The sequence below is a fragment of the Pelodiscus sinensis genome, chromosome 14, assembly GCF_052426305.1.
Source record: "Pelodiscus sinensis isolate ZL-2025 chromosome 14, ASM5242630v1, whole genome shotgun sequence".
Taxonomy (NCBI): Eukaryota; Metazoa; Chordata; order Testudines; family Trionychidae; genus Pelodiscus; species Pelodiscus sinensis.
In genome coordinates this window covers 14,682,623-14,703,575 of record NC_143065.1, presented here as the reverse complement: position 1 = coordinate 14,703,575, position 20,953 = coordinate 14,682,623, and the positions used below count along the sequence as shown (strand labels likewise).

General features: G+C 49.5%; 1 protein-coding gene and 1 pseudogene across 1 annotated transcript in view; one reads left to right on the top strand and one right to left on the bottom strand.

The window, feature by feature from the left end:
• Positions 1 to 20,953, top strand: part of TMEM266 (transmembrane protein 266) — a 264,791-nt gene that overhangs the window by 75,874 nt on the left and 167,964 nt on the right. The gene's annotated exons all lie outside the window — the stretch shown is intronic.
• Positions 12,641 to 13,418, bottom strand: LOC149523582 (uncharacterized; annotated as a pseudogene).

Genomic DNA, 20,953 nt, shown 5'->3' with positions numbered 1-20,953 from the left:
GGTGCCTGGGTGGCTGGGAGTGTTTGTTCCCTGCCACTGCCCTGTGCCCCACTCCCAGAAGCAACCCCCGCTGCAATCCTGGCCACCGCGGGCGGTCTGCAGCATGCCTGGAACAGACTGAACCCTCCCGGGAAGGGCACTTACACCGCCTTCCCCCCGTTTTTCCTGGGGCATCCCATCTCCTCCTTGCAGCCCCCACCTCCTGGTCCAGTGGCCAGTGACTGCTGTACCTGCATGAGCACCGCTCCGACGGTGGATCTCCCCACGCCGAACTGGTTGCCAATGGATCAGTAGCTATCCGGCATGGAGAGCTTCCAGAGAGCAATGGCCACCTGCTTGTGGAGGGGAATGGCAGGCCTCAGGCGTGTGTCCCGTCGCTGCAGAGCAGGGGTGAGCCACTCACAGAGCTCCAGGAAGGTGTCCTTCATCCTGAAGTTCTGGGTCCACTGTTGGTCTCCCCAGTGCTCCAGGACGATGCGGTCCCACCAGTCGCTGCTGGGGTCCAAACGCCAGATGCGTTGGGGCACGCTGGGGTCCGGGCGCTGCTGTTGCTCCTCCACGGCCCCCAGGGCGGGCAGGGGAAGGGCCAGGGGGCTGGCCTGCAGCAGATGGTGCCAGGCATCCTCCAGCAATTGCTGCCAGGCTTGCAGTAAAACATTCAAAATGAGCACCAGAGTGCCCAGGGGCAACTCTGGCTCCATGGGGCCGAGTGCTGTGGTGTCCCAAATGAGAGCAAATCAGGCAGAGAGGAAAACGCTTTGCTGTCCCTCGGTGAGGTAGGCAAGCAAGCAGGAAAGCTGAGAACCGGCTGTCCAGGGGGGTCCCTTTAAGCACTAGCCTCAGATAGCAGCCACATGAAGCAACTACAGACCTGATGCTCTGCTGGAACTAGTTTCAGCTGCCCTTAAATGTGATCCAGTGTCTAATCAGTGTGTCTAGATGAATTATTTCAAATTAGCTTAATTCGAATTAACTATTTCGAATTAACAGGGCTTGATAAATGGCGGTGAAAGCTGCTCGCCAGCCCTGCATTGCTCATGTGCAAGAGCCGCATTGCGCATGCGTGCCCCGCCGGTAAACGGGGCGCACGGCTGAAATCTACTTGCTACGGGTAAGTAGATTCTATAGTTTGTCGAGTCCTGCGAATTAAGTTAATTCGAAATAGCGCTGTAGTGTAGACATACGCTGAACTATATAAAATCTTAAGCATTCTAAAGCTTTGCAGTTCACCTTTAAGAACAGTGTTTTCCGAACTATAATCTGATACTTTCATTCACAACGTTTGTACAGTATGAAATCATAGAATCATAGAACCATAGAGCTGGAAAAGACCTGAGAAGGTCATCAAGTCCAGCCCCCTGCTCTAGGCAGGACCAATCCCAACTAAATCAACCCGCCCAGGGCTTTGTCATGCCGAGACTTAAACACCTTTAGGGATGGAGACTCCACTACTTCCCCAGGTAACCCATTCCAGTGCTTTACTACCCTCCTAGGCTGTGTCTAGACTGGCAAGTTTTTCCGCAAAATCATCAGTGCTTTTGCGGAAATACTATGCTGCTCCCGTTCGGGCAAAAGTCTTTTTCCGAAAAACTTTTGCGCAAAAGGGCCAGTGTAGACAGCAGAGATTTGTTTTCCACAAAAAAGCCCCAGTTGTGAAAATGGCAATCGGTGCTTTTTTGCGGAAAAGCGCGTCGAGATTGGCCACGGATGCTTTTCCTGCCAATCTAGACGCACTTTTCCGAAAATGCTTTTAACGGAAAACTTTTCCGTTAAAAGCATTTCTGGAAAATCATGCCAGTGTAGACGTAGCCCTAGTGAAATAGGTTTTCCTAATATCCAACCTGGACATTTCCTACCACAACTTGAGACCATTGCTGCTTGTTCTGCCATCTGTCACTACTGAGAACAGCCTTTCTCCATCTCCTTTGGAACCTCCCTTCAGGAGGTTGAAGGCTGCTATCAAATCCCCCCTCACTCTTCGCTTCTGCAGACTAAACAGACCCAACTCCCTCAGCCTCTCCTCATAGGTCATATGCTCCAGCCCCCTAATCATTTTTATTATGCTATGGGTGTAGGCAGAGCTAAAGATGGGAGATTTCTTTTTCATGCACTATCAGTTCTTTAAGTACATGTTGAATCTCTTTAGTCCAGTAGAACATCTCTGTGGTCTGGCATGATTTTAGTTAGCTGGATATCCACATATCAAGGGCGTGGACAAGTTTCCCACAGTCTCCTAGTTTGTTTACAGCCACTAGTCCAGCATGGCCGTGCTGAATTCTCCTATGAATGGAAAGGCTCTGCACACACTTTCCCTAGGCCACAGTGACTGCCAGCAGCAGCATAAAGGTGGCAGCTGAAAACTGCTCTATCCCTACCACACTACTAGTGATGGCAGCAGCAGCTCTTAGGGTATATCTACATTAGCCCTCTAGTTCGAACTAGGGATGCTAATGTAGGCATTTGAAATTGCAAATCAAGCCCGGGATTTGCATCTTCTCCGCTGGTCGCCATTTTTGAAATTTACAAGCCTGGACTAACTGCCCATGTTTCCACGTAGCAGGGAAATGGGCGTTCGAAATAAAGCCCTAAATCAAACTACCTGTTGTTTCTCCTGCAATGAGGTTTAACAGGTAGTTCGATTTAGGGGCTTTATTTTGAACGCCTGTTTCCCTGCCGTGTGTAGACACGGGCAGTTAGTCCGGGCTTGTAAATTTCAAAAATAGCGACTGGCGGGGAACATGCAAATCAAGCGCGGGATATTTAAATCCTGGACTTGATTTGCAATTTCGAATGCCTACATTAGCCTCCCTACTTTGAACTAGGGGGCTAGTGTAGACATACCCTTAGTTTTCTGTGCTGTTATTTAGCTCTAATTTACCCCTAAATGTCTCCTAAGCTTCCTGTAAGCAGTGAAAGTGTTGGTAATGCTGTTAGACAACATTGACTTCTTCTTCGGGTAGTCCCCGTGGGTGCTCCACTTCTGGTGTCGGGCTGGTCCCGGCGCCGCAAATCGGAGCTTTAACAGAGCTGTGTGTGTGTGTGTGTGTGTGTGTGTGTGTGTGGTCGGGCAGCGCGCGTGCACTCCCGTTTCGCGCCTTTCATCTACCGCGCGCTGCCCGGCTCCCGCCAGTTCTTCTCATCCGCCTTGGGTCGCAGACGGAGCTTCCCTACTCTCTCCTCAAAATTTCCCCCTTCTTCCCTTCGGCTGTTTGCCGTGGGGAAGCCCCATAACTTTTACTGTTTAAATATATACTGCGTCTAGCCCCGTTGGCAGACGCGGTTTAAAAAAAAAAAAAAAAGAGAAGAAGAAGAGAAAAAAGGAAGGAAATAAAGTTTAAACAGAAAGAAAGTAACACGGAGTAACCGGGGACGCATACAAGCGGCTGCTCTTAGCAGGCGGTAACACTCAGTCCCCACAACTCAAAATGCTGGGCTCCCCCGGCTTCAAGAAATGTGAAGGCTGTGCTGAACCAATGCCGGTGTCAGATGGACACTCGGCTTGCATTCACTGCCTTGGGGAGACTCACATCCCCCAAAAGTGCTCCCACTGTGCCAGCCTGACGACTAGAGCCCGCAAGGAGCGGGAACGTCGTTTAAAGGAGATCCTGTTTGATAAGGCTCTCATGCCTTCCACTGCCTCAGGATCCTCTGCCTCTGACCCCACGACTGATAAGCGGAAGGCTCCTTCTGAGGCTTTGCCCTCATCAAAAAAGAGGAAAGCCTCTCCTGCTCACTCCCTGCCAGCTGCTCCGCAGTCGCGGGTAAGCGCAGGTGACAAGCCGGGCACTTCTCGTTCGAGGGTAACCCGCGCTCCATCAGTCAATAAGCCGGCCGGCACTTCAGAGTCTCGTCAGCCCACTGCTCGGGATCCTCACCCGGCACCGGGGCTTCTTAAAGAGACAGACGCAGCGGCACCAGTTGTATCAGCGGTGCCGGCTGCTGAAGGGCTTTTAACCACGGCCCCCCACAGGGAGCTGTCCTCAGCACCGGCAGGGGATCAGCGTGCTCATACTCAGATGCCTGCTTCACAGCCCTTAACCCTTCACTCTCCAGGCTCTACTCAGCCAGCAGCATCAACACAAAAATCAAATGCCCAGGGAATCTCCCAGTGTGCCTCGCCAAGGTCTCACCACGAGTCATCCCCTCACCGCTGTGCATCTACGCACCACGCAAGAGACCATGGGCATTATTACCACCGCAGTCTCTCATCTCGTCACTACTATGATAGAGAGCGTAGCTGTTCACACCAGAGATATTCGAGATCTCCTTCTCCGGTGAGACGCTCACGATCACCAACTCATTCACCTAGAAGTACATATTACGCCAGGTATGACAGCACTAGATCTTCTGGACGCTTCTCCCCTGCAAGGTCTGGCCGGCACTATTCTCATCGTTATAGACCGGACTATCTTGAATCATCTCATCGCAGTCACTCTCGGTCTCATCGCAGGTCTCCATGTTCCTGTAGATCAGTTAGTCCACGCTCTGGGCGCTCGGAGATCTCCAAACGTTCTCTGCTACGACGTCCCGTATCTTCTCGTTCCCCCACGCATTGTTCTCAAATGTCGGACCTAGAGGAAGGACAACTCTCAGAAGGTGAGCAGGATATGTCCCCAAATGCCAGTTCACCACAGACTTCTCGTCTATGGGCGAGAAGTCTCCACCGGATGATCTTAAGGAATTCCAAGACCTGTTTAAACGTGTAGCGCAATCTCAGGAAGTGCAGCTCACTGAGTCTCAAGCTAAACAGCATAAGCTGTTTAAGAATCTGCACCCTAAACAACAGAGAAAGATTGCACTCCCGGTAGATGAAGCCATCTTAGAAGTGGCACAGGATATCTGGCAGACGCCAACATCGATACCGCCAACTAATAAGAAAATTGATAAGAAGTATTTTGTTTCATCCAAAGGACTGGATTTTCTTTTCAATCACCCTCAGCCGAATTCCCTGATAGTGGATGCGGTTCGTCACAAGAACAAAATGCCCCAATTCAAGAATTCCCTACCGGATAGGGAGACAAAGAAATTGGACCACTTTGGTCGGAAAGTTTACTCCTCCTCAACCTTGTTACTGCGGGTTGCCAATTATGCTGCTCTGTTATCGAACCATAACTTTGATAATTACTCTAAGTTACCGGAACTCATGCACCACCTCCCTGACAGTAAGAAGTCTCTCCTTAGATCGGTTGTCCAGGAAGGTTTCACCGCATGTAGAACAGCCCTTCAGATAGCCGCGGACATTGCTGACACAGCCGCGCGAGCAATGGCAACAGGCATTGCGATGAGGAGAGCTTCCTGGCTACTGTCAGCGGGAGCCCCTAAGGAGTTGAATTCCAAAGTGGAAGATTTACCCTTTGATTGTCAGAAGTTGTTTGCCTCTACTACCGATGAGATCCTCCATTCTGGCAAGGACTCTCGTATGACCCTTCGTTCTCTGGGGATGTACACGTCACCTTTTAAACGCAGACGATTCTACCCTTTCCAGAGGAGATATGATTATTTCCCCTATAAGCAACAGCAGCAGCAGCAACAGCAGCGTGGATCTGACCAGTCTAGATTCAGACAGCGCCCTCAGCGCAAACGTCAGCAACAGAACCGCTCTGCTGCTCGACCTTCCCAGAAGCAGCAGGTTTGACTCCCGTGCAGAGGACGCGAACATGTCTCCAACGGTCACCACTCGGAAGCCTGCGATCACCACCACCACTCTATTCCACCACCGCCTCAGGCCATTCCTTCATCAATGGGCCACCATTACCTCGGACCGATGGGTCCTAGAGGTCATATCGTCGGGCCTGACAATCCCGTTCGCATCAATCCCTCCGACCACTCCTCCCACCCCATCCCTTCTCAGGGACCCGTCTCATGGGGCCGCTCTTCGAGAAGAGGTTCTTCACCTACTCGAGATCGGAGCCATAGAGAGAGTACCCGACGAATTCCGAGGCAAAGGGTTCTACTCCAGGTATTTCCTGGTTCCCAAAAAGTCCGGAGGGTGGAGACCGATCCTGGATCTGAGGGGTCTGAACCGTTTTATTTGAAAGCAGCGCTTCAAAATGACCACCCTGGCCAAGATCATGCCAGCACTAAACAGAGGAGATTGGTTCGCAGTCCTGGATTTGCAAGACGCATATTTCCATGTAACGATTCACATAGCCCACAGGCGTTTTCTCAGATTCGTAGTGGGCGACGATCATTTTCAGTACAGGGTTCTGCCTTTCGGCCTCATTTCGGCCCCAAGGGTGTTCTCCAAGACACTAGCGGTAGTGGCTGCCCATCTTCGAAGGATAGTAGTCGTTATCTTCCCCTACCTCGACGATTGCCTCATCAAGGCGCGCACCCAGTTAGAGGCTCACCACATGGTAGTCGCAACTCAGGAGTTGTTCGACTCCCTCGGCCTTATCGTGAACACTCAAAAATCGCGCCCACTACCTACGCAGATTTTAACCTTCATAGGAGCGCGTCTCGACTCCCAGTCGGAAAGAGTCCACCTTCCACTCGAGCGTTTTCAAGTAATGCAAGATCTGATAAAAACAGTTTTGCACGCTCCAATGCTCCCGGTACGCGTATGTCTCCAGCTTCTGGGACATATGGCTTCCACGACAATCATAGTGCGCCATTCAAGACTGCACCTCAGGTGTCTGCAGCATTGGCTAAGCACGGTTTACAAGCCTACCGACCACAGCATTTGCAAGACTGTAGTACTTCCAGTACATGTCAAGGACTCCCTAGTATGGTGGACGAATCACAACAACATGTTGTCAGGAGTTCCCTTCCATGCACCACAACCGTCATGAGAGATAACCACAGACGCTTCTCTCATCGGCTGGGGTGCCCACATGGGCACAAACACAGTTCAGGGTCGTTGGTCCACTACGGAGATGATGCTCCATATCAATCTTCTCGAGCTTCGAGCCGTGTTTCATGCCTGCAAACACTTCAAGGTATACATAAAAGGTACTGTCACCAGAATTCTCACGGACAATGTAGTCGCAATGTACTACGTAAACAGACAGGGGGGTGCCCGATCCCGCTCACTTTGTGCGGAGGCGATCCGTCTCTGGAAATGGTGCATTCGAAACAACATCTCTATAGTTGCGTCATACTTACCGGGTGTGAACAATACCACAGCCGATGCACTGAGCAGGTATTTCCCCCAGGACCACGAGTGGGTGATCCGCACAGATGTCCTCTTAACTCTCTTCCATCAGTGGGGGTTTCCGACGATAGATCTCTTTGCAACACGTGCCAACGCAAAATGCAGAACTTACTGTTCCAGAGCGGGAGTGGGACCTCACTCGCTGGGAGACGCATTCCTCCTTCACTGGGGCACATCACTCTTGTATGCATTCCCCCCTGTTGTACTCATTCCCAGAGTACTCGAGAAGGTTGTGATGGACAGGGCACGAGTGATACTTATAGCCCCAGCATGGCCCAGGCAGCCATGGTACTCAACCCTTCGGCAGCTCTCTGTACGAGCACCGCGCCGACTGCCTTGCCTACCAGATTTGCTGACACAACAGAGAGGCTCACTGCGTCACCCGAAGCTGGACACTCTGCACCTCACTGCATGGATGGTACATGGTTCAGCGAGTCCGAGAATCTTTGTTCGGACCAAGTGAAGCGTGTTCTCCTGCACAGCAGGAGAGATTCGACCAGGAAAACCTACCTGTCAAAGTGGTCCAGATTTGTACGATGGTGTGCTCCTAAACTCCTGGATCCCTTGCTTTCGCCGATGCATGTCTTATTGGACTATGTCCTTCAGCTGCAGGCAACCGGACTAGCCATTTCATCACTTAAGGTCCACATAGCGGCAATAGCTGCTTTTCACTACCCCGTTGAAGGCAAGTCGGTTTTTTCTCACCCCATGATGGCTAGATTTCTCAGAGGATTGGCTAACCTCAACCCACCACGGAGACCTCCGCCACCTGTATGGAGTCTTGACCTGGTTCTCGATGTCCTCACTGGGCCACCATTTGAACCGCTGGCCACGGTACCGCTACCGATGCTTACAATGAAGGTACTTTTTCTTCTGGCTATAACATCAGCACGCAGGGTGAGCGAGTTATCCGCACTAATGTCAACACCTCCCTATACAGTCTTCAACCCGGAATCAGTGATACTGAGGTCTCATCCAGCCTTTCTACCTAAAGTCTGTACGGAATTTCACATAAACGAACCAATTGTTTTGCCATGTTTCTACCCAAAACTGCACGCATCTCAGCGAGATGCTCTCCTGCATACGCTCGATGTCCGCAGAGCCCTGGCTTTCTATATAGACAGAACCCGTACTTTACGTAAGACGGACCGCCTCTTTATTTCAACATCGGGCTCTTCTAAGGGCAAGTCCTTATCCGCCCAGCGCATTTCCAAGCTGGTTGTCTCTTGTATCACGACGTGCTATACTATCCGTAAGAAGTCTCTCACCTCGCAACCTAGAGCTCACTCAACACGAGCAGTCGCTGCGTCTACAGCTTTCGTGAAAGGTGTCCCTCTTCGTGACATCTGCCGTGCTGCGACTTGGTCTTCAAATTCTACCTTTTCAAGACATTATGCAATTGTTCAGCACTTCACCACTGACTCAGCAGTAGCCTTGGCAGTGTTGCCTACTGCTCGGAATACCGATTCCGAAACACACGTTTAGCCGAGATTACTGCTTCGGAGTCACCAGAAGTGGAGCACCCACGGGGACTACCCGAAGAAGAAAAGGAAGTTACTCACTTCGTGCAGTAACGATCGTTCTTCGAGGTGTGTCCCCGTGGGTGCTCCACGACCCGCCCTCCTCCCTGCTTCGGAATCTTGTTTTTTTCTGTCTTTCAGATAGGCGGTGAGACGAACTGGCGGGAGCCGGGCAGCGCGTGGTAGATGAAAGGCGCGAAACGGGAGTGCACGCGCACTGCCCGACCACACACACACACACACACACACACACACACACACACACACAGCTCTGTTAAAGCTCCGATTTGCGGCGCCGGGACCAGCCCGACACCAGAAGTGGAGCACCCACGGGGACACACCTCGAAGAACGATCGTTACTGCACGAAGTGAGTAACTTCCTTTTCCCAAGCTTTGGCAAATTCTCTGGTTCAGCACCGGTCAGTTCCTGAGGGAGCCAGATTAGAGAGGTTCAACCTGTAGTTACTAACTTTTAAATAATTAAATAATAATCATTATAGTGTCAGTGTGTAGTATATGCTGAGTAATGCAATCTGTCTAAGTTTATGTATTTTCTGCATTCTTAGAAGTCTAAGTATGCAGTTAGACCCTCTATTGATCACAGTGAACAATAGAATTCAGTGGAACTTTGCCCATAGGAAAAAGTGAAAAGGAAGAGTTAAGTTACAGGAAAAGGAAGAGCTAAGTACTGATGAAACAGAAGAGAAAGAATGTGTTAGAACAAGTGGGATGTATTAAGAAAATAAATTAGGCTACTCTTTGTTGTAAATAAAAATATAACCTATATATAACCAGGAGGGTGATCAGAAAAATGATTTATACTAAAATAACAGCCATAGTGGGAAAAAAGCTTCAGAGGGGTAGCAGTTAGTTTGTAACTGGAAAAACTTAAACAATGAATAGTCTAGCAGCATCCTAAAGACTAACAAAACATGCAGATGGTATCCTGTTTTGAAATTAATCTAAAAAAAAGTGTACCAATAAATCAACTGGCTAAGGGTCTCAGTCCACATAAAGGTCTGTCCCCAGACAGTTTGGAGGATTAGCACTTAAGCATTGAACAAGAGTACTGGAGTTAAAATAATGACCAGGAAGCAGGAGTTAGAGGTTCTGTTCTCTCTGCTGCAACTCTGTGTGCTTCAATTTTCTTGCCTGTTTAAAAGGGAACAAAGTGACTGTGATGACTTCCCAAGGATCTCGAGACTGAGATTTAGATTATGTATGTGAAGCACCTTGGATAGAACTTCAGAGTATTTTTATTTTATTTCTAGTTTTCCCACACAGAGCAAGAATTCTGAAAACAGCAAAGAGAAGGGAGACAACTATTTTTCTCCTTAATAAAAGAAATATTATTTTACTTTTCAGTCATGTTCCTTATATAATGTAGCATTGGGAGTGCTTTCAAAGCCAAATTCTATAGACTGACTGAGCACAAACATTTGCAGTGTTGTAGCCAAGGAACTTAGGGTATGTCTGCTACAAAGTTAATTTGAAATAACAGCCTAGTTCGAACATATACAAACCGCTAGTTCGAACTTAATTCGAACTAGCGGAGCGCTTAATTCAAACTAGGTAAACCTCATTCTACGAGGACTAACGCCTAGTTCGAATTAAGGGCTGTGTAGCCACTTATTTCGAACTAGTGGGAGGCTAGCCCTTCCCAACGTGCCCTGGTGGCCACTCTGGGCCAAACCAGGGAAACTCTTCTGCCCCCCTCCCGGAGCCCTTAAAGGGGCATAGTTTGGCTACGGTGCTTGTGCCAGGTGCAAGCCTGCCAGCACCTAGCCAGCAGACCCTGCACCTGGCACGGCATGAGCCAGACACCCGCTGACACCCAGCCCTCCGCCCCTTCCCGAGACCAGGCTGGTGGCTCCCAGGAGCCTGCCCGGGGCCGCAAGAGGCGGGCGCCCGCCTGGTCTAGTGCGGAGATCGTGGATCTCATTGAGGTTTGGGGGGAGGCCTCCAACGTCCATGACCTCCGCACTAGACACAGGAAAGTGGCCGTCTAGGGCAGGATAGATACCAGCTTGGCCACCAAAGTGCACATGCGAACCCAGGAGCAGGTTTGCATGAAAATCAAGGTGGTCCAGTGAGACCCCCAACCCTAAGCCCTGACCTTAGAACATAAGAACGGCTGGGTAAGACCAAAGGTCCATCTAGCCCAATAGCCTGTCTGCCCACAGCGGCCAACACTAGCTACCCTTGAGGGGATGGAGCGAAGACAATGACCAAGCCATTTGTCTCGTGCCATCCATCTCCAGCCTTCCACAAACAGAGGCCAGGGACACCATTCCTACCCCCTGGCTAATAGCACTCCATGGACCCAACCTCCATGACTTTATCTAAATTCTCTTTAAACTCTGTTATAGTTCTAGCCTTCACAGCGTCCTGTGGCAAGGAGTTCCACAGGTTGACTATTTGCTTTGTGAAGAAGAACTGTCTTTTATTAGTTTGAAGCCTGCTACCCATTCATTTCATTTGGTGTCCTCTAGTCCTTCTATTATGGGAACCAATTAAGAATTTTTCTTTATTCACCCTCTCCACACCACTCATGATGTTATAGACCTCTATCATATCCCCCCTCAGTCTCCTCTTTTCTAAGCTGAAAAGTCCCAGTCTTTTTAGCCTTTCTTCATATGGGACCTGTTCCAAACCCCTAATCATTTTAGTTGCCCTTTTCTGAACCCTTTCCAAGGTCAAAATATCTCTTTTGAGGTGAGGAGACCACATCTGTACACAGTACTGAAGATATGGCATACCATATTTGATACTTCCCCTCCTTCTTCTTCCCCTGGCTTCCCCCTTCCAGCTCCCTCCTTCCACCCTCTCTCTTCCCCTCTCCGACCTCCTTTTCCCAGTCTCCCCAGAGGTTAATCCCGCCCCCCAGTTTTGTTAAAGAGAGTTTCTATTTTTGAACATACATGTCCTTTATTTTTTACATCAGGAAGGGGGGCTAGGGAGGGGTAAGTGGAAGGAGGTCAGGGAGGAATGGGGTGGCTCTGTGGGCTCCTCGGAGTGGAAGCTCTCCTGCAGGGTCTCCTGGATCCTGACAGCCTCCCGATTGACCTCCCCGGATGGCAGCCTGTGGCAAGTGCAGCCGGGCTGATGGCCGAGTGCTGTGATGTGTCGAGTGTGGGCACTCAGGGCACTCCAAGTCAGGACTGCTTTGCTGTCCCTCATCGAGGTAGACAAGCAAGCGGGGAACCCTGAGAACTGTCTGTCCGGGTGGGGGTCAGGTCCCTTTAAGCACAGCTCTCTGCTAGCCTGAGGCAGCAGCTCCACGCTCTAAGTCCTAATCTGATGCCCTGCTGGCACTGCTTCCGGCCAGCCTTAACTTCGGTTCAGGGTCCACTCAATGTGGACATGCTAGTTCAAATTAGCAAAACACTAATTCGAATTAGTTTTTAGGTCTAGATGCACTAGTTCAAATTAGCTTAGTTCGAATTAACTAATTTGAATTGTTAGTTCGAATTAGTGCTGTAGTGTAGACATACCCTTAGAGAGACATGGTGGGTGATCCCTTCCTGGAGTGCTTCTGCCACTCACCTTCTCCCTACCTGCAAATTGTCCAGCTAAGCTGGACGGGAATAAGAGACTCTCTCATCTCTCTCCCCTTCCCGCTCTCACTTACACCCTCCTCCCCCCACAGCCTCTATGGCGTTTCCCTCCCCTCTAGGATTTCAGCACAAGGCTCCTTCTCATTGCTGACAACCCCAGGGATGGACTCAGCCACATTAAAAAAGTCATTTCCAAAAATGAATGGCACAAATTTCTCAGGTACAGCAGCAACAGTTAACTTATCCCATTTACACCCTGTCTGTACTGGTACCCTGGCCAAAGATGCAATGATCTAATGGCACCCAGCCAATTCTAATTCAGCTGAATTCCCAAGGAGGAAATCTTGCTCCTTAAGCAAATCCCTGTGGACTGCAAACATTTCTGCACAAGTGTCCCAAGTCCCCGCAGATTACTGACATTTCTGTGCCACTGTCTCTCCAGGCAGGAATCTCCAGGCAGGAATTTCCTGCCCATTCAGCCTGACAGACTTCATGTGCTCACAGCCTTGCTTAAAATTAGCCAACTTTACAAATCCTGTGTGAAAAGTAGCCAGAGCTTGGGAAGCAGCACCCTCAGAAGTTACCTGCTGCCTATTTTCCCCCAACAATGGGCATTTGTTGTTTAAGTGATCAGTGGAGTTACAGTGATAACATCTCTTAGGCTCCTTTGTCTGCATAGAAGACCTGGGATAGGTAACAGGACAGTGCACTTGGAAAGTGTTTCCAGCCTCTCTCTTCCCAGGGTTAAGTCGGCTACTCTGCCTCCTTCCCTTTTCTGTGAGGTTTCCCCCTTCCAGATGTTTGAGATGGCTCGAATTGATCAGCAAAGCAAGTAGGAACATCTGTATTCTCACCAGATTTGTCCCACAGACTCTGCTCCACATTCTCTTCAGTCATGTCCAGGAACTGTTTCTGAACAATCAGATCACACATGCCCTTCAAGCTGGGGTTCTGTCTCCCCCTCACCCACTTTTCTAGTAGATCCCTCATTTGGTTAACACAAGTAACATTACTTAGCCCGGCCCCTCTTGTAAGGAGTCTAAATTTCACCCTGTAAGTTTCAGGTGGAATCTGAAACTGTCTTAAAACCAAATCTTTGAATTTACCATAGACTGAAGTATCAGCAGTAGATATCTCATTGAATATGTCCAAAGCTCTTCATTTCAATTTTGCAACCAGCGTGGGCATTTTCTGTTCCACAGGCATTGAATGGATGGTGCACAGTCTCTGGAAGGTGATGAAATACTCGGTGATATCTCGGGACTCATAAGGAGGGCACAGTCAGTCCCACCCTTTGTTTTTTAGGGGGGAGGGTCTTGCATCATTGGGGTGTTTATTTTTGAAGACAAGTACAGGCGACTGCCGCACTTACAACCTAAGTGGTTTCTGGAGAATCATCATAAGTTGGGCCGTCATAAGTCAAACCCTTATTGCCTATAGGGGCAATGTTATGAATGGGGGTTCCGTTCCTGACTTGCTTTGCCTCCTGGGAGTTGTAATCTCCTGTAGCCAGTGACGCAAACGGCACCCAGAGCCGGCTGGGGGCTGTGCTGGGTGGTAAGCGGCCCCAAGGCTCCTGGAGCAGGGCAGCCATAAATGCACAGGGGAGGGGAGTGTCATAAGTCAGGGGTTGCCTGTATAGCCAGATTAGTTCTCCTTTTCTCTCTCCTGTCTTTGGACTTGTAGTTCAAGTTCTTTTAATGCCAATGCTCTTTGATGAGCAGCTTGATCCTGGGCAGCTGGGCTTCTATCTCAACCCTCTTTAGCTCCATGTTCTGCCTCCTCTGCTGCTTGGATTCTGTGCAGCTCCAGTTTCTTCTGAACCTCACTCGCACTTATTTTCCTGGCTCTATTTCCCTTTCCCAAAATAAGCAAACAGAAAATAACAAACTAGTAACCACTTTGTCTCTCCTCTAAAAACCACATTTAGAACACACTTGAAATCACTACCAGCATCCAGAGCAACCAGCCGTGCACATTTACCTTGCTTGCTGCATCTCCGTGATGGGGTGAGGTCACAGAAGACCCCTTGGGGTGGGGACTGACATAACCACCGCCACTCGCCTTCCCACTCTGTGGAGCTCCTCACCACCTTGTCCTACTGGGTAGCTCCCTGGTTTACCCCAGCCAAGACACCAAGTAGAGATCAATAACAATAATTTACACTGGGTTTGATAGAAAATAAAAGTGATTTTATTAAATACAAACAGTAGGATTTAAGTGGTAATAAGTGAAAACAGGCAGAACAAAGTAGATTACAAATTAAAAGTATAAAAAATGCTTAGCTAATTCTGACACTAAAATCCTCAGCACAAAATAATTTTAAACTCACCCTAAACTGTTTCTGTTCCAGCTGCCTTCCAAACCAGGGTCATCTCCCCTCCTCTGGGGTCTCTGGTTCACCCTCCAGCCCAGCCAAAGACAAGACTCCTAACTTCCTATTCTTTTTAAAGAATTCCCTTATTGTATGGGGAGTCACCTGGCCCATACCTACCAACCACTGCTAAGACTTAAGGACAAAAGGTTATTTGCATATGATTGCCCGGACACTGAGGCATCCCTTGATGACTTTCATTTACACATTTAAACCCATGACGTATTCCCTACTCCATACATCTTAATTTTACATACAAGAATGATACATACACCAAAATAAGATAAATAGATCCAGTGGATTAAGGCATGAAGATTGATAGATTACATAAAGCAATTCAAAGCACCTTTGAGTTATATACATTTATGTCCATAAGTTCATTTCATGAAGCATGGGAGAGTGAACTGTCACAAATATCATTTATTAGACCAACTTCTGTTGGTGAGAGAGAGAAGCTTTCAAGCTCTTCATCAAGTCTGGGAGCAGTTGTGAACAGTAGGAGGGAATATAGAAGATAAGGCTCCTTCTATGAGAGAATTTTTTCCCCTGGTGACCAAATTGTAATTTTTCTGTGTGCCCCAGATACCCGGTAGGATTTTTTCCCTCTTATTATACCTTTAAACCCTATTTCTACCCAGATACCTTATGTTTGAGCCTTCAGCAGAGGAAGACTACATGCAACTCCTTTAGGAGCCTTTACTTATCTCACGTAAAAATTGGGCAGAATGTGAGCAGCACTTTTTTCCCAACCCCTTATATGCATAAGAACACAAGAATGGCCATACTGGGTCAGATCAAAGATCTATCTAGCCCAATATCCTATTTTCTGACAGTGCTTAATGTCAGGTGCCCTGGAAGGAATGAATCAAGTGATCCATCCCTTATCATCCATCCCCAGCTTCTGGCAAACAGACTAGGGACATCATCCTTGCTAGTAGCCACTGATGAATCTATTCTCTAAACATCCATCTAACTCTTTTTTTAACCCTATTATAGTCTTAGCTTTCACAACATCCTCTGGCAAGGAGTTCCACAAGTTGACTGTGCATTGTGAGAAGAAGTATTTGCTTTTAATTGTTTTAAATCTGTTACATATTAATTTCATTTGGTGGCCCCTAGTTCTTGTGTTATGGGGAGGAGTAAATAACTCTTCTTAATTCACTTTCTCCACAGCACTCATGTTTTTCTTTACCTCTATCATATCCCCCTTAGGGTACATCTAGATTACGAGACTTTTTTGAAAAAGGCTTTTTCAAAAGTATTTTTCAAAAAAGCCTCTTTTGAAAAAGAGTGTCTAGATTGCACTAAGTGGATCGAAATAGCGATACTCTTTTTCGAAAAAGCGCATCCAGACAACCTGGATGCTCTGTCGAAAAAGGCTAACTGGAAGCTCTTCTGCCAGGGCATGGGAGCAGCCTTTACTTCCAGGTCCTGCTGCATACTTTTTGCAGAGAGGCGTCCTTTAAGGGATCCTCCTGAACAGCTGTTGCTCTGCTCCTGCAGCTGGCTTGCCTACCTCCTAGAGGGACAGCAAAGCTTCTGCAGTGCTTGCTTTGAGTGCCCTGCTTTCTGGGACACCACAGCATTTTTTTTTCCTGCTTCTGGTTTGTGGTTTGAATTGTGTTTTTGCCATGAAGCCAGAGCTGCCCCTGGGCAGGCGATGGCCCCACACCATAGTGCTTCAAGTGCTGCTGCACCTCCATGAGGCCTTCATGGTGTTCATGCCAGGTCTGGATTCTGAACCCAGCCTTGAGCCCCTCATTCGGGATGCAGCAACATGTTCTTGCCACCGAACTTCTTCCATGAGAGGCGATTTTGGAGGGTGGAGACAAGTTCAGACTGGTGGGACCGGCTCGTAATGGAGCAGTGGGACGACCAGGCTTGACTCCGAAACTTCAGGATGCGGATGTCCACCTTCTAGGAGTTCTGTACCTGGCTCGGCCCCGCCCTGCAACAACAGGACACCCACCTGCAACCTGCCATCCCACTGGAGAAGAAGGTGGCTATTGCCCTGTGGAAGCTGGCCACCCCTGACAGCCACCGGTTGGGAGACACCAGTTTGGCATGGGGAGATCTACTGTTGGCACTGTGTTGATGGAGGTAAGTCCCTTTGGGGGGGAAGGCAGTCCATGAGGTGTAGCGGGACTGTAACAGGAAAGGGTGGGGGGGGCAATGGAGGGGAGATGGTGGAGGGCTTCTGGCCTCACTCCACCCTACTGCTGGGACCGGCTCCTGGGGGGGGGGGGGGGGGGGGGAGTCCTGGGGTCTTGTTGAGTCTTGCAGGGGAGGAAGGAGGGGAACCTCCCAAGGAGTCGGGTAACCCCTCTTTCTTCCTATTCTGTGTGTTTGTATGTGTCTATTTCTGCAGGTGGTGAGGGCCATCAACTTGGAGCTGCTGAACAGGATTGTCCGCCTCGGAGACATAGACACCATCATGGCTGGTTTTGCTGGGCTGGGATTCCCAAACTGTGGAGGAGTGCTCGATGGAACACACATTCCCATCCATGCACCGCCCCATCGAGCAGCCCGGTATATCAACAGAAAAGGGTACTTCTCCATGGTGCTGCAGGCCCTGGTTGACCACCGTGACATTTGTGTGGGGTGGTCAAGCTGGGCACATGATGCTCGGATCATCTGAAATTCATACCTTTACCAAAGGCTGCAGGCTGGAACCTTTTTCCCCCAGCGAAACTTTGCTGTTGGGGATGTGGAGATGCCAATCTGCATTGTGGCCGATGCGGCGTACCCCCTCATGCCGTTGCTCATGAAGCCATACACTGGGCATCTGAACCCGAGCAGGGAACTCTTTAACGCACACCTACATGGGCGCGTTGGCAGGTGGAATGCGCCTTTGACCGGCTGAAGGGAAGGTTTAGGTGCCTGCTTACTTGCTTCGACATGGGAGAACGCAATATCCCAGATGTGGTGGCTGCATGTTGCGTCCTCCACAACCTGGTGGAGAGCAAAGGGAAGGCCTTCCTCCCAGGGTGGGAGGCAAGGGCTGAAGTTAAGGGGAGGCAATTTGCGCAGCCTTGGACAGCTGCTGTTCGCCAAGCCCATCAGGTGGGCGTCTGCATTTGGGAGACTCTGCATGAGTGCTTCTCAGCAGTAGCCCAATGACTTTCCCCAGGGTCTCCCCTATGGGGCCTATGGGCGTGGGCCCACCAGCCCAAAACCTGTCCTCCAAAACCCATCCCTGCACCAGTCTCCGGACAGTGAACACAAAACAGACCAGGTTAAATATCAAAAACATAATGTTTATTAACAACATACATGCAAATAAATAACTGTTTGTAAAAAAATAAAACTGTGCAAAATGTATTCAAAAATAAACTTTCTTTTGAAACTATCAAACTGTTTTTAAAACTGGGGAGGGAGGGAGGGCAGGCAGGCAGTTTAGGGATGATGAGGGTCTTGCCTGGGCCGCAAAACTCTGTCATCTCGGGTCCGTGCACCTAACCGTCCTCGGGGGTGAGTGGGACCTGGGACGGTGGGGTGGGGGGCCTTTGCTGGCTCTGCCCTAGCTGCAGGAGAGGGGGGTGGCAGGGGCTGAGGGAGAGGAAGTGGGGGAGAGGGTGCTGGAGCAGGTAGGGCGAGAGGAGTGGCAATGGGGACAGGACCTGACACAGCCAGGGCCTCTCGCACGCTTGCACACATTCCAGTCCACTGGGAGAGGAAATCATCCAGCAACCTATTGTGCCAGCGAGCCTCCTCCCTTGCCCTTTCGGCCATGGTCTCGTTGATCCTCTCTAGGGCCTCCACATGCCTCCTCAGGAGCTCATTATACACCTGCCAATGCCTGCGGGTTCCATGGGACCGGGTGGGAGGTGGCATGGGTGTTGCACAGCGGTCTGCAGTGGCAGGTCCGGCTGTGGAGAAGAGGGAGAAGTGATCAGTGTTAGGAATTCACATACTGTCCCTGCCTGTGCTCAGTGAATAAGTCCTTACAATAAGGGATGGGAATGTTGTCACTGGAAGCCCACATCTGGCCCTGCCAGCTGCCCCAGCCTCACAGGGGCCCCAAGGTGGCTACGACAATAGTTCCCCCTCTACCATGGCCATATAGGCCAGGGAAGTGTGCAGCCACATGGGTCACAAGACATAGGACAGGGGCCCGGAGCAGCTTGGGTCTCCCTGGGCCCCCACCCACATACACACGGCCTGCCCACCTGTTTGCACATGCACAGAGGAATGCAAGCTGTCCAGGAAGAGTATGACATGGGCAGATTGCTCTGCATCCTCTGTGCTCCCACCTCCCCCCCTTCTGTGTGTGTGACCCTGGCTGCACTCACCTGATGTTCCTTCGCCAGCATTGGAGGATGCCTGCGAGGCTCCTGAGTATTGGGGTCTGGCTCGAGGGTCTGGTTTGATTGGGGTCCTCCTCCTCTTCTGGCAGCTGCTCCTCGGTCTCCTCTGTGCCCTCCTGGCAATGCTGCACAGGTGTCTGCAACCCCGTCTGCATGAGAACCAGGCAGACTGGAGTTCCCCGCCACCCAGGATGTGATCCAGCTCCTGATAATAGGCACAGGGGTGAGGTGCTGCCCCTGAGGTAGAGCTGCACTTGCGGGCCTTGGCGTAGCCCTGCCTGAGCTCCTTCACCTTAGCTCTTACTTGATCTAAAGTCCTGGGGCAGTGCCCTTTTTTAGCCAGCTCCTCAGCCATGCGGCCATAGAGCTCAGCATTTCTGCGCCGGGTGTGCAGAGCCTGGAGCGCTTCCTCCTCTCCCCACAGTTCGAGCAGGGTCAGGACCTCTGGCACTGACCAGGCTGGAGCTCTCTTCTTGCCCTTGGAGGGCAGCTGGGATGGCTCCCTGGCAAGTCCTTGGGAGCCTCGGGGGGTGTTGTGCTTGTGCCATGATCACGTGGCAGGGAGGCAGGGAGAGCCGTGTTCTGACAGGCTTGCTCTGTGGCTGGCTTCCTGTCAGAATGGCTGCCAAGGGTGTCTGTGCCTTTAAAACATGACTACAGACAGGAACAATAGAGGTTTTCCCTGCAGATGGACTGCCCACCAGGGGCTTTCCCTGGAGGTCTGTTTTTTTTTGGGGGGGGGGAAGTCTGCATGCACACACGCCTTTTTTCGACAGAGCACTGTCGAAAAAGGCGTTATTCCTCGTAAAATAAGGTTTACCACTGTCGACAAAACTGCCACATTCTTTTGATGTACTGTCAAAAGAATGTGGCGGTAGTATAGCTGTGTAGATGTGGCTGAAGTTTTTTTTTAAAAAAGCCAACTTTTTTTCGAAAAAACAGCGTAGTCTAGACACACCCTTAATGCCTTTAATTTTTCTCTTTTTTTTTGCCTTTTTGGTGGTTCAAGTGTATTTGTTTTAGTAATAATTTAAAAATCTACTACATCTTGTCTTGCACAGTTAGTACAGTAGTGCTTTATTTCACATATTTTTAGTCTGCATGTTTGAGACAGAGAAGCAGTATCTGGTGATTTCAAAGTCTTACTCCAGAGTCTTGAGGAATTTGTACTATGGGTATGTGGGTCCATATATTGTAATCCTTGCTAGATCTTTTAAGTTTAAAGTGTCTGCACAAGAGGTCTTTTAGTGTAAGGTCATCAAGCCACTGGGAGAAGGATATTTGATAGGATATCAAGCCTTGTGGATAAGGGAGAAGCGGTGGACGTGATATACCTAGACTTTAGTAAGGCATTTGACACGGTCTTGCATGATATTCTTATCAATAAAATAGGGAAACGAATCTAGATGGGGCTACTGAAAGGTGGGTGCATAATTAGCTGGATAACTGTTCTCAGGGGCTGTGTCTAGACTGGCAAGTTTTTCTGCAAAAGCAGCTACTTTTGCGGAAAAACTTGCCAGCTGTCTACACTGGCCACTTGAATTTCTGCAAGAACACTGACTTCCTACTGTCTGAAATCAGTGATTCTTGTGGAAATACTATGCTGCTCCCATTCGGGCAAAAGGGCCAGTGTAGACAGCTCAGATTTGTTTTGCGCAAAAAAGCCCCGATAGCGAAAATGGCAATTGGAGCTTTATTGCGCAAAAGCGCATCTAGATTGGCACGGACGCTTTTCTGCAAAAAGTGCTTTTGCGGAAAAGCGTCCGTGCCAATCTAGACACTCTTTTCCACAAATGCTTTTAACAAAAAACTTTTCCGTTAAAAGCATTTGCGGAAAATCATGCCAGTCTAGACATAGCCAGAGAGTAGTTATTAACGGTTCACTATCATGCTGGAAGGGCATAACAAGTGGGGTTCCGCAGGGTCTGTTTTGGGACCGGCTCTGTTAAATATCTTCACCAATGATTTAGATGATGGCATAGAGAGTATGATTATTAAGTTTGCAGATGTGGAATCTCCATCACTGGAGATATTTAAGAGTA